This window comes from Ammodytes marinus (assembly GCF_949987685.1).
Source record: "Ammodytes marinus genome assembly, chromosome: 1".
Classification (NCBI taxonomy): domain Eukaryota; kingdom Metazoa; phylum Chordata; class Actinopteri; order Uranoscopiformes; family Ammodytidae; genus Ammodytes; species Ammodytes marinus.
Window position 1 is genome coordinate 31,805,118 of NC_137230.1, and position 14,759 is coordinate 31,819,876.

The window sequence follows — 14,759 nt, forward strand, 5'->3', positions numbered from 1 at the left end:
GTAAATATATATTTCCTAACGATTTCAGACGCCCCTAAAGTAGGCCGTGACAACTTGACCTTGATATTGTCTTTTCCTACACAGAAAAAAAAATTCCACCATAAACTGATACGGAAAATGCATAAATTGGTGCATAAAATGTCATCAAAATGCAATTAAATTTTATTGTTTGATGCTGAAAATCTTGTGAACGACCCCCAGACTCCCACCTAAAATGTGCCCCCCCCCCACAAATATTTAAACCAAACCCTACGCCCTTTTTTCACACGAAAGTTAGGATAAAGTAAACCCAGCCCTGTCTCGTGTAAAATGTAGCCTACGCTCTGGATTTCCAGTTTGAAGCAGTGTAATGAATGGGAGTGTCAGGATAACTATTAGTTTATTTATGTATAATAGAGGCACATAAAAGTGTGCTTTGTTCCTCCCTGGCTGCAGCACAGCCTGGCCGGGAGTTTATTTCTCAGCGTTTGGTAAGTAATGCGACCTCCACTGACTCCAACCCACAATGGACAACATCTATCTCTATGTGCTGACAGGGAGAAAATCTGAGCAGAATGAATGAATGAATGAATGAATGCACAGTGAGCGCCGTGAGAGAGAGCACCTGCAGCCGGCGGACACAGTTTCATAAGCATTTCTATAGTTTTGGCAGATTTTTCTTCTTTTTTTAACATCTGACCGAATATGAAATGAGGAAGAAAGATTCAGTCATTTTTTAATGTTTCGGTAAAAAGCGATCAATCAGGCTTTGACAAACTCATTCAAAAAAACCCACAGGCCTCCACTCTTTACTCTCAGCATCCTGCTGCCTGCAGGAATTTGCTCCCGACACTGATGTTGGGTGATGACAACCCGCTTGTTCCAGTTCATGTTCAAGGAGTTGAGATCTGGACACAAATTTTTTTTCTTTTGTGATATGTTAACATGAAAAGTCCACCCTCAACCTTTTCTGGTGAAGTTTAAAACCCTTTTATTACACTGTAGAAAGCTTTCCTTTGAATGTAACTAATGAGCACAATATTGTTTTGAACCAAATAAAGCAATAACAGTTTCTGATGTTATTTGTTTGGACCTAATATTGCATTAAGACAGGACCATAAAAGAAATGTGTTATATTCTCTGCGTCAAGAATTGTTCCTTTGTTTTCTTTTATGTTGTTCTGAGAGCAGTTGCATGCATTTACAGTATGTCTTGCTGGTGCCCACATGTCATGACTTTGAATTTGATGACTTCAGGTGTATATCTGAGAACCTGTCAAGCTCTATGTAGTCGGACTGGTGTGTCCTGGCCTTAGAGCAACGGACGGCTGTGGAAAAAAGGTTAATCAAGGTTTCAAGGAAAACTACCCTCAGTCATGGTCAGAGGATCACACACACTTATCCGTTGGCTTGTGCCGGGTCAAGTGTGTGTGTGTGTCCCAGGAGAGATCAGAGGTCATGACTCCCTCTGTCCGTCAGCAGGTCGATGCTCTAACACACAGAGGTCTCCACACTGTGGGAGGAGCTTTTACTAGTTTACTAATCTACTGCAGAGCAACACAGACAGGCTGCAGAGAAAGACTGAAGGCACGTTACTGAAGAGTAGATATATTTTTCATTCGCTTTTTTAATGTCTATTCTATGCTTGATGTATTTTAATCTAGATGTGTTTCATGCCCCTGTAAAACACTTTGAATGGCCTTGTGTCTGAATTGTGCTATATAAATAAACTCTCCTTGTCTGGCCTTGCCTAGATCAACAGTTGGTTTATAGGACCAACCTTATATAGCTTCTAATATGTCATCTTTTTCAAACATATTAAGAATTGTAGGGGAGGAGGGGGGGGGGGGGCAGCCGTCTTTTTATCTTGTTAAAAATCATTATGGTTAATGTGGCACTGTACATTATGGGTATTGGGTAGGTGGTAGAGCGTTGATTGTGAAGTTCTGATAACTGTGTGTTTAGTTCCACAGGTTGTTGATGGTTGTGTTTTAGTTTTTCCTTCTTTATTTCTCTCAAATGATGAGTTGACAAACACCTTTCTTTGTGCTGCTTTTCATTTATGTGAGTCGAGGCATTTCCAGCTTTTTTCTTTTTCCCCCTGTCTACCTATTCACTGTTTTTTTTGTCTGTTTTTCTGAGTTATAGACATGAATCAATGTTGTGAATATGTCCTTCAAAATAAATAAAAACTTGCTTTCCACCACCATAGTCTAGTTTTAGGAAAATGTAGCCCCTATATCAGACATTTCAAAAGCTCTACAATGCACTAAAATACACTACTATACTACTGACTACAGGAGATGCCTCTGTCCAAGGTGCTGACAGAGAGCAGCCTTTCAAATCTACAGCTCCAAATAAAAACATACTCGTCGTCATGTTACTTTAACATTCATTTTATTGAGTAAAAAAGCAAAACATTTAATCAGCTCACATTGATGAACTTCATTTTCTACCGAGGCGAAAACTCAACACAAGTTCAAAGATCGCGTTTCACTCCAAAAACATCCACATTTGAACACACTTTTCAGAAATGATTCTCAAAAATCTCCATGTTTTCCAAAATAAATAACATTTAATGACAGTATATCTGAAAGAAAAAAAAATGCTGTATTTTATGCAATTGTACATGGCAGAATGTTAAAGTTGTTGTTGGCGACATCTGAAGTTGGTGGAAGACAGCCTGAAGACATCCTCCGTGAGGCACAGGTCCCTTTCATTGCTGCATGCAGACTGTTAACGTCACAAATCGGCCTGTGAATCCATGTGATGAACACAGTCATGAAACAAGTCACGCAGATCCCCCACACAGCAGAGTAGCATCAGCACCATCAACGTCCTAAAAAAGACAAAAAACACATTAGAAATCAAAATCAGCTTTGTAACATTTACATCTTCAGGTATCGACAACTGCTCAGCAACTCTGAATAGTTACACTTGTCTTTTAACAGATTGCATCATCTCCGTGTTTGTAACTAAATTAAGGCGGGATTTTTGATGTGAGATCAGGCTGAGTTGGGCCGTGTAGCCATACCGCTGCCAGATTCACCAAATTATACATAAAGAGGTTCCTTGGACATTTTAATCCCACTGGGAGACATGGTAAGACCTTTTCTTTCCCAATTTTCACCCTCTCTCTTATTCAAACCTCTTCTCTTTCCCCCTGCAGCTCCACAATGCAGGATCATGCTTTCTTTTTTCTTTTCTTTTTTTTCATGTTCTCTCATATCTTTTCTGGGTATGGCCGCCTCCCCCCCCGCCAAACCCCTCAGACAGCATGCAGTTTATGCAAATGATCCGCCTTTCATGCTCAAAGTTGAATGAGACCTCAACAAGCAGATCCCTCTCGCTCATTTTCTCACACACACACACACACACACACACACAAACACACACAGTCATGTTCCCATCACTTCAGAGTACATAACATAGACTTATACATTCCCTGGAGTTATACCCCTACCATGACCACTTCTACGTAACCCCAACTCTACCCGAAGCTTAAAGCAACCCAAAGATGTATTAAGGCCTGCAAAAGGATGGCGAGGCCCCATACCGTGACTGTTTAAACAGATTTATGTCCTCACAAAATGAGTAATACACACACACACACACACACACACACACACACACACACACACACTGTACTCAGTTAAAAAATGGATTTGCCATTATTTTCACTTTAGTTTTTCTGTTATAATTTGAAATACTTTACTTAATTTACACTACATAGATAGGAGTAATGAAGAAGTGTGCGTGTGTTAGGGTGTATGTGTGTGTCTGTCTCTCTATGTCTGTGGTTGATGGTAAGTAGACCATACATGCATGGATGGACATAAAAGTTAGGAGTTGTCTGGAGAGGCGTGCATGCAGTTTGTGTGTATGTGTGTGTGTGGATAATGATGAATGTGAAATTGTCGGTGTTCCCAGGGTCTGGGTGGTGTGTGTGTGAAAGGCCTTAGGAGGGGGGCAGTTGTAGGAGGGGGGAGGAGGAGGGGGGTTGCATGTGCCCAGCTGTTGGGGGGAACCTGAGTCTCTCTCTCTCTCTTGACAGGCTGTCCTTTTCACCAGTGCATTGCCGGGCCGACCAGCCTGCTGCCATAACAACGCCACAGCCCCTCTCTGTCATAGTACCGCCATGCAGTAACCGCAGAGCAGGGGGGGGGGGGGGGGAGACAGACGTGAATGAAGAGTCCAGACGTTTCTACCCCTGTGAACTTGAACTTGACTGACAGTCTGAGCCACTGGCGGGACAGAATGGAAATGTGATTCTGTCCTGTGATTGAGTTCCCAACATACTTTCACATGTCACTACTGATGTTGAAGATTTGCTGAGTGAATCGTGAATGAACAAACGTTTACATTAAGACTAGGGTATATTAATTCTATTAGTTATTTTTAAATATGTTAATACATATAAATAGGCTACCACCACTTCTAGGTCTAATCGTGATGTTATAATGTATTAATAATTGTATGTGACTAAGGTATATAGAATAATTGTTTTTGTTTTTATTATTATATTATCACATATCTAATAGTATGTAATCAAGTGGCATATATTTTTTAGAAACATAAAAATTATAACAAATGTTACCTCTTCTTACAAAAACATTATCTTTTGATTTAACTTATGAATAAGTCCCATATTGTGTAAAATGATCAGACCAGGATATTTTGAGTAAGAAATTGCAGCTCAATATAATTTTTTTTAACTAACTTCCTTTTTAACTAACTTTCTTCCTTGTTTATCTCCATGTCACACGCTCATTCGCTCCAGTCTAAAGTCCCATCAGGGGTCCTATAGCTGCTCAGACCCACTGGACCATGGGGTGTTCGGGGTGTAAAAAGACAGAGCTGTGAAAGGTCTCCTGTCGCTGCTACAAAGCCAAATACAAGCCGTAGCAGGATAATCTCATGTCCTCCCAGATTAAGACAGAATCACAGCTGTGGTGTGTGTCCTTGTTGGGGTGAACGGGGGTCCTGCCTTCAGGAGAGCACACAGTGCTTCCTAATCTACACAAGGTTCTGGTTCTAAGATTGAGAGCCGACAGGTTATAATTCCTCTGGGCTTTACTGTAACACTGTTAGTTTCGTATCCTGTGTCTCGATGCTTTGTTTGTGTTGGATAATATTTACAGGTTGTTTTATTTTATGTCCTTTGACATTAATGTCTCCACACACATCCTGGTCAGCCCACTAGAATTTGTGTCTTTCGTTTGTTCGGATTTGGCAAAGGCCTTTGGAACTCGACTGAGTTCCCGCCTATAATATGAATCAAGTGGATACACGTTGGATACAATGGCGGCAGTCTTTTTTCATTAACATTAGTTCTGGCATGAGACCACACACTCCTAGAGAGAGAGAGAGAGAGAGAGAGAGAGAGAGAGAGAGAGAGAGAGAGAGAGAGTCCCTCGCAGACATAAAGAGGCAGCCAGACAAAGGGGCCAACTTTGTCCAGGAGACACTCCTATGGCTGCGGTGCTAATGCCGGCATCTGCCACTGTCTGGTCTGATGCGCCGTTCCCACCTCCCAGCCCAGCCCAGGGTTTACTGCAGCGTACACAATGTTGGGAAAGGGAAGAAGTGGCAGACCTTTGTGGATGGGGCTCCTTTCACAAAGCAGCCATTGTGGAGCGCGAGCGAGCCAGGCTCAGAATGATAATGTGGACCACTGTTTACTAACAGGGTCTCCCACAGCTGCACAGAGGGGCTGCACTGTGTCTGGGCATCACGGAGAAAACAACATGCGTACAGGTGCATCATATATCACCTGCAGGCCACTGTGGGTTTGTACCATGCCTTCTGTTATTACCACAATGTGCTGGGTTTCCTAACGAAAAGTGCATTTCTTAATTTATGTAAAAATGTATTTAAATGTAAGCAACTCCAATGTTATTTATCCTTTTATAATTTTAACTATCAGACACTCCTGCCTTCCAGAAGTTGCATTTTGCATTTTAAGCAACTCCAAGTGAAAATCTCTTCTGCTGGTTTATAATTTCACTACCTTTATATTAAACTTGAGTCACACACACACACACACACACACGCACACACACACACACACACACACACACACACACACACACACACACACACACAAATCATTAAACAAGCTACTAAGGCAGAAATGTTTAAATCCCCGAATAAAGGATTTTTTTTGTTAAACATATGGCTGATTTACAGACGTGCTCTGTGTTGGCCGGCCATACAGTATTTCACTGCATGAGCTCATCTTATCACCAGCCTCACACCTGCCCCTCCCCCCAGCTGCTTGTCTAATTACAGCCTTGGTTTCTAATAAAGGAACAGTTCCCCTTTTATTTTTCAAGCCCTAGAAGCTGACTGTTCAAACCAGTAGGCTACATGTCTTTGTGATCAGTTAGATTTTACATTAAATGTTTTTTTTTTGCGAACAATTAATACATTTATAATAAATGATATTTTCCACCAGAATATGAATCATGGCAATTTGGAGACGGATTGTTTTTATTTTGATTATGTGTCTTTATATTTAGACAATAAAGAAAAAAAAATCAAATCAATTTTTCTGATAATTGTTGGTGTTAATCAAAATATCCAGTGCAGGTGAGAAGGAGAGTGGCAGGCTATCTCTGAAACCCATGCTTGACACCCATGGATAGGATTATATTATGTGCATTTTTTTGTTATGGGCATTACAACTTTATCCCTTGCTTTAGGCCTGTAGCCATTTAGGTTGAATTTAGTATAAAAATTATGAACTTCACCTTTATAAAGATATTTAATGCTGCTCGAAAAACTGTCCACATGCTCCGACCATAAATGAAATAAATAAAATATTGATGCAGTGTTGTTCTGCATATTACGGTGCTGCTGTGCCTTTAAATACTCTCTGTGCTCCCCTCGTTTCTATGCAATTATGTAAATATGCGGAGCTCGTCTGGCTGCTATTCATTATCGGCTGGGATTGCGGGATTGTTTCCTTTATTTTCCATCTCTAAGGCCAATCTTGGGCTTTTTCTTTTCTTTTTACACCAAAGGAGACCTACGGCGAGCGAGAAGACATTAAGGTTTGCAGTTCGTTTTCCGTGTGTGTGAGGTTCACTCTTTGCGGATTTAAAATAGCGATATTTAGGCCTAGAAGGAGAGGCCGAATATCTCAAGCATTTGTCTGCAGAACGAACAACCCAGGTGTTCTCTTAATTTTCTGTTATTTATCAAAAAGGCGCTGAACTGTAAATACACCTGCCGGATGGACCTCGATCCCAACCTGCGCACTTGTAATGTAACAGAGAGGGTCATCCATATTTCAAGAAGGAGGAAGATGTAGGCTATTTAATGAGCATGGTTTGCAATTTATTAAAACTGAGGAACTACTGAAATATTGAGAAGTTTCATTTTTCTCTATGATACATCTTTACAGTTTACCCCCACTCTATAGCTTTTTAGAAAATGTAGCTCTTTTTTGTGTCTGACTTCGATCTTGTCTATAATCCATATTTATATATAAATTATCCTAAACACAATAACTTCCTTTCATGACTATGCTTCTCATATTGTCCTTTCATTATTAATTATTATTAAAATATTTTTTTTTTGTATCACGTTTTGATTGTTCATTTGACATGTTGCTATATAATAACACATGAACATGATCAATAATAATTAACACATAGCTTGTAACACAGGCTAATGGACTATGGGCCTTTTGTTTTTGGCCTTAAATTAAAGAGGTGAAAAAGCTTGACACAAGGGCCTCACCTGTAAGGCCTGATAATGCTTCAAATTTTGCAGAATAATATGCTTTATTTTCCAAATATGTATGCACGAAAATATGATTTTAACAATATTTTTGGGCTATTTAATTGAAAGTTTATGTTTCTTTCTAAATGAGACATAAACAATAGGCTTTTACAAAATAAATCTGAAAGGATAAAAGTGTCATTGAAAATTGTAATTTAAAATTGTACTCACATTTTTTAACTGCCTGGTTTTTCTTTTCCATTACCGAAATTCATGATAATTTTGATTTAAATCTCATTTAATTTTTATGTGATGGGAGTTTAGAATATAGGATGTATATGGTCACATTGGATCTGACACAGAAATGCAGAATTTGTAATTTTAATCTGTCATGCTTTCTATAAAACTGGTAGACAACAATAACTTGAACTTGACAAATATGAGTCAGAACTTTATTTTGTACGATACTTTATATATAAATATATTTTTAAAAAGGGTCTTATATCTAATACAAAGGTTACTTGCACTACAACGTATTGTCTCTGTGAACCTGACTCTTCTCACTGGGCCTGATTATTTCCCCCCTCGTGGCATTAGCAGATTCTCAGATGGGCACAGGAATGTCCCCTAATGTAATCAAGTGTCATGATTTACACTGGCTCATTGATTGACCTTTAAATAGCCTCGGTGTGTGTGTGACCTCGCTGATTGGCTAGAGAGGAGATGTGTTATTAAGACAGGAAAGGTTTGAAGACGGACTGATTGAGCTGTGAGATCTGTGCAGCTAACGATGCTCCAATTAAAGCGGGCCGTGCTGTGGTGCCAATACAACCATTTTAGAGGCGGCGGGGAGACTCCTTCAAGATGGCCTCCACCACGTACAGTACACAAGACGAGGCTGTGGCAAGTGAAGGGGGCTGAGCTGTATACTACACAGCCCAGCATGTGTGTCTTAAGGCCTCTCTCTCTCTTTGAGAATTAAGATCTCACAGATTTTGTCTTTTCTATGCATTTCCAACACCTGCTGTAACACTGTTGGATGTACTATGTTGTATTCTGTGTCTGTGCATCATATAGTGTCTGCAATTTTGAAATAAAATTGTGTATTTTATTGGATTTAGACTTATTGTTAAGATGCAGGCTGGAGTTACATTCTTAGTCAGTGAAATCTAACGTGGATCTGAGCAACTATATGAACACATTATTATAGTGCACATATGGAGCCAGTGCCACATTATATAAAGGCAGTGGCACGTCTGATTGAAACAATTATTGAAAGAATTTTGAGGATTTTACAACATTTAAAACATTTCACAGAAGTGAGGTTGATTCAAGTTTGACTCATTTAAAAGCAATAAGAACAGTGAGCATTGAATTAACTTGGTTTGGTAAATAACTGTAATTGTTTCAGTTTGTTCAACAGACTTTAGTGAGTGGACAACTCCAGAGGATGTACTGGTATGCAAATATCTTATCTTTTTATAAATGATTCGGAGGTCCATTTGACACAAACATCCTGCAGATTATTATTTATTTTTTGTGTCTTTGGCATCTGAAATTTCACAGAAAGAAAAACTGACAGAATGTCAAGAAATCTTTCTAAGTGGGGTTATTAAACATGGCATATGTCACACGTGATAATTATTGGTATTTGAAAGGCTCAACCAGAGGAGAGAAAAATGCCCCCCAAAAATCCTGACAGTCAGATATACAGAGATACACAATTTACTTTAACAGGAGATTAAGGGGGGAAAAGCAAATCTTCACAAACGAGAAGCTGGAACTGGGAAAATATAGGTATTTCTTTGATGAATCAATGTTCAAAGTTGCTGATTGTCCGTGGACTTTCATCAACTAATCCACTAACTGTTGCAACTGTAGCCTAATTGTGGCGATAAGAGCAAATTCTTCATATTCTTTCTGATCATTTCTTTTTTTAAACCTACCGGAAAATAATTCAGGTCCTCTCGTCTTGTCTGTTGTTCTCTTTTGGTTATCTTCTTCAAAGCAAGAAGCGGAGGGGTTCGGAGGTCATTCCTACTTTCGGTTATCTAGCTTTATGATGGAGGGTTTAACACTCATACAGCTAGATAACCAAAGACAGGAACACACTCCACTGTTTGCTGCAAAAAGGTCTGAAGTCTGAAGCGCCCTGTGAACACGAGGAAAATAATTGTGGAGTTAAGGCATGATCCTACAATTAAAATACTTTCACTGTTGATTTAGATGATAACAATGAAATATCTGAACTTTAAAATAACATTAACAAAACATTAAACATTTCTGAAGTGTTTCAATCAAATAGAAATACTCTATGTGGACCGATTACAATTAATTCAATTACTGTAAGAAGCATTTAGCCAACTCTTATTGCACTCCACATTGCATCTTTAAAATGTGAAGTATACAGAAATATCATGAGGTCTCTGTGCTGCCTCCCTCTTTTGATACAGAATCTCACATATTTGCCAAATAATTCTCTCCCCTTCTTTAACATTTAATAAGCTGCATGTGAACGATTTTGCTTATAAAACTTTGTTCATATAATCTTTTGGATGTGGACGCGGTCAGGGGGCATGAAGGCCTCAGTGCTTATGTTTTGTAATTCACTAAATATGACGTTTTTCATCCTCTGTCTTTGGTACTATACTTTACTGCATAGCTATTATTGACATCTCTTGACCATTTCTACGCATATGTGTAATTCCTTCTTCAAAATACATGTTTTATAGTTGAAAAAAGACAATCATTAAAAAAAATACAATTATTTATGATTTATTATCATGCATACCTTAACTCATAATAACCTCATGATGAACTTTACTTTGCTAGTGCATCAGACGTCAGTTGTTTTAATTGGGGGGAAAAGATGCACTGACATGGCATGCATCACTTTCTTTGTATAACTCACGCACGCTACTACAATTATCACGGCCTTTTTATATATAAATGAACTGATGCGAACTGCAGCAGACCACATGAGTGAAGCTCATAGTAATAGGTGTGAAGTTGCCTTGACAAGAGGGTTGGAGAGGGACAGGCCTGTGAACTCTCTTCATGCTTACAAACGAGCACATGTTGTCTTGATATTATAATTATTTTATTTGCGAATTTAATGCGATTTCTTTTTAATGGGAATTTTCTAATTGTAATGGAGGGTGTAAACTAGACATAATAGCCCCGAATTATCTATTGGTTGTGACTTTGACGATGAACCCTTATTTGTAACCTTATTGACTAACATAACATGGTTTCATGAATGTCTAGCCTAGGCTACTACACCTTGTTCCTAAAAATCTGTATGACATGACACCAGTGCACCTGCAGCTGCTGAGAATACATAGCCTCAAAACTGCATGTGTGCAGGCTACGACATGACAAAGATTGCATTTAAAAAAAGACTCACTTTCACTTTGCGCCAGACGCCTCCCGCATCCATGGAGGCTGTAGCATCCACATGTGTCGTCGGTGGCGGGGCCGTCGGTAGCATCTCTCGGGCTCCAGATGTGCAGAGTTCCCGCGTGATTTTGGTATTTGACGAACAGGTGAGCGTGTATGGATCGGATCGATAAAATCCCACGCCCGCTTGCCCGGGGCTGGGCGTCCACTGCGGGCTGTGGATGAGGTAGTATCCTCCCTGATTGGTAGTATCCGGGATCAGGGAGTTTTTAGTTAGGCTATTTTTCTCCAGAGATGAAGTGTGATGCTGCTGGTGATGGCCTAAAACACGGCGTGGTGTCTTGCTCCAGTCCGAGCAGCTAGTGAGGCTGCGCTGCGCTCCCCTCAATGATCTCCTCTCACCTCCTCTCTGCCTCTTCTTTTTCCCCAAACGCCTCCCCCTCCTCCCCCCACGGATAAGGTGACGTCACAGCGACGGCAAGTGGCTGGTGACCAATGGCATACGGCCCCCTCGTGCGTGTTTTTTAGGAGGGTGGCACACACATAGAAATTGTGCTGGTGTGATCAGACTCAAAAAAGCTGACACTGTTCTGGAGCATTTCTGAACTAATTAGTCTGATTTTATTTTCACATTATGGGACAAATCAACTGTGCAGCATGTTACAGCATGGTATTACTCATGCCATTACATTGTGTTGGTTTATTTCAAATTTGTTTTGAATATGAGATTCTGAGACTTTTATCATCAATATACTGATGAAGTAAGTGACATAAGAACTATGTCTAATAACCTGGAGCCTGTGTTGTTTTACCAATTAAAAATAAAAAGTCACTTATTCCCAAATTCCGAACTACCCCTTTAAAGCAGCCACAAAGAACATCCAGTTTTTGTTTATTCTAGCGCCCCCATTGGACAAAAGTGGTAGTGTTTTTACGTCACCAGCGCCTTCTGTCATAAAGATCTTTGCAAGTGCGTGCCGGCGGTGCATGCAGTTTAGTTAAATGTATACATGACTATATAATTTTAATAATGTTAATTTGACAATGGTGTAAATGAAGTTCAATGAAGTAAACTTTGATTTATTTATGTTTGGGAAACACAGGATGTTTCGGTCCGCCTGCCGTAAATAGTTTTGACTGATTTTGCAGGGAATCGTACTGGAGAAAAAAGTGTTAATAATAACTTTAAACTAGTGTTGTCAGTTTAACGCGTTATTAACGGCGTTAACGCAAACCCATTTTAACGGCGTACATTTTTTTTATTGCGTGATTAACGCTCGTCATGGCTTCACATGCTGTTGTATGAAACACTGAAACACCACAAAATATACATAGCCTATGGCTCGCAGTTAATTTACTGTCAATTCAAACGGAACATGTCCTACAGCGTAATTTCACATTAAAATCATTTAACTGGCATAACGGCAAAACGTTAAGTCAATTCTGACTTTTATTTTGAAGCAGAAACCGGAACCTAGCACTTCCTAGCTCAGCTGCGCGACCTTCACTAGTAGAGTCTTCCGTGTTGTGACTCTGGGACTACACGGAAAAGAACAGAAAAGAAAGCCTGTCATTTGCAAAAGTCTTACTTATAACCTGCGCGCACACCAAAACCTCCATGAATGTTAGTGGCAGCCACCAGTCATTCATTTTCACTTTCATTTTCGCTACGAAGGGTGACTGCCTCGGCTGCAGCAGCGCCATGCCAACCTCCGGCACGCAGGCATAGTGTGTCCACTCCACACAGTCTGGATGAAATACTCCCAAAACATTTAGGCCTACAACAACCAGTTTAATTGAGCCTTAATACTACTTTGTTTTATATAGCCTATGTTGTTTTATGGTTTGGTTTTTAAATAAAAAAAGTACGTTTGTGAATGCTGTTCTAGGGGTGGGGGGAGGGAGGGGGGGGTTTATTGTTATTTGCACTGAATTGCAAATTATGATATTTTAGAAGAAATACACAGAATTACACCATTGTAATTCAGTGTATTTCTTCTAAAATATCATATATTAGAATGGGTGTGATAAGAGCATTAAAATGAGAAAAAATATGGGACAAAAAGAAATCAAGGGACATTCAGGCTAGAATAAATAAAAATGCAATTAATCGCGATTAATCGCGAGTTAACTATGACATTAATGCGATTAATCGCGATTAAATATTTGAATCGTTTGACAGCACTACTTTAAACAAATAGCATTCTTACCGCTAATGGTCTCAGCTTCTGTAACAGGTCATTGATGACCATCAGAGGAAACATTTGACTGTTTCATACACATTTAATAAGTCCAAGTAGGGTTACAGCCACTTCTACATAATTTAAAATGTCTGACTTCAGCACCCCCCAGTGGGAGCAGAACAAACACAGAGACATCAATGGGTGACTCCATTACCCATACTTCCATATTTTTTTAAGGATGTCCCAATATGTCAAATGCAGTACGGAGAAAATGCACTATGCAGAACATTTTCAACTACATCCATTTGCATTTCATAGTGTGCAAACCAGCATGCCTTATGGCTGTTCTGTTCAACAATCCACTGTGCAGAGAAAATGATGTCTCATCGACTGATCCTCCACCAGCCATGTGACCACTGTAACGGATAAGCAAGAGGGTCAAAGTTCAAGGCCCAAAGTTATGACATAGTAGTATGTCCCAAATGTAGCATACTGCATGCAAAGTACATTCTTTTTAAGGTGCAGCTGTAGTATGAAGTATAGTAAAAAGGAAACATTTGAAATGCAGAATCCAGAAGAACTCAATTTATAGGCTACAAGAATATCATTATATTTACCTACAATGTATTCTCCTTTTGTTTGTTTGTATGATAATGTTCCTGTCTATGTGGTGCCCACGGGCTTAATTCAATGAATGTATTGCTTATTCTTGTTTTTTTTTAAGGCAAGGCAAGTTTATTTATATAGCACAATTCAAACACAAGGCCATTCAAAGTGCTTTACAGGGGCAAGATTAAAATACATAAAACACATTAAATACATTAGAAGACATTTAAAAGCAGAAGACATTTTAAAGAAAAACATTTGAAAAAAGATCCTAGTTTAAGCCCAGAGAGACAAAAACATTTTTTTTGCTGGATCTTCATGCTATGAGTTCACCAGATATATTACAGACTGGTGTGTAAGACTGAGGCTACAGCGCCCTCTGCTGCCTGGATGGTGTCCACACTCCCATCTCACACATCTGATTTACTCTGTACTCTTGGGAGAAATATACTGTTCTGTCATTACTGCTGTCTTCCACTTGTGTGTTTCAGGACGGAGATGTTGAGCTCCTATAAATTGAATAAAGAACCAGGATAATTTGCATAATAAGGCAGATGGAGAAAGAACTTGGAATACATCAATTAAGGCTCAAATTAGATGTTAAATGTGCTGCATTAACTACTATCTTTTCTTTTTTTTAAGCAGGGTACTGATACATATTTAGATAAACTCATGATCATTGGATCAATTTGAAACTGAAGGAAATGTAAAAACGTGATAATATTCAATAAAGTTCTGTGGTTGTTTCTATGATTTCAAAGCAAATGTATGAACATTGAAAAAATGGACATAGGTGACAGTGACTATATCTTCTGGAAGTGCAAGACACTGTACCTTAAAATGTTTGTATCCTGAGTGTGTGTTC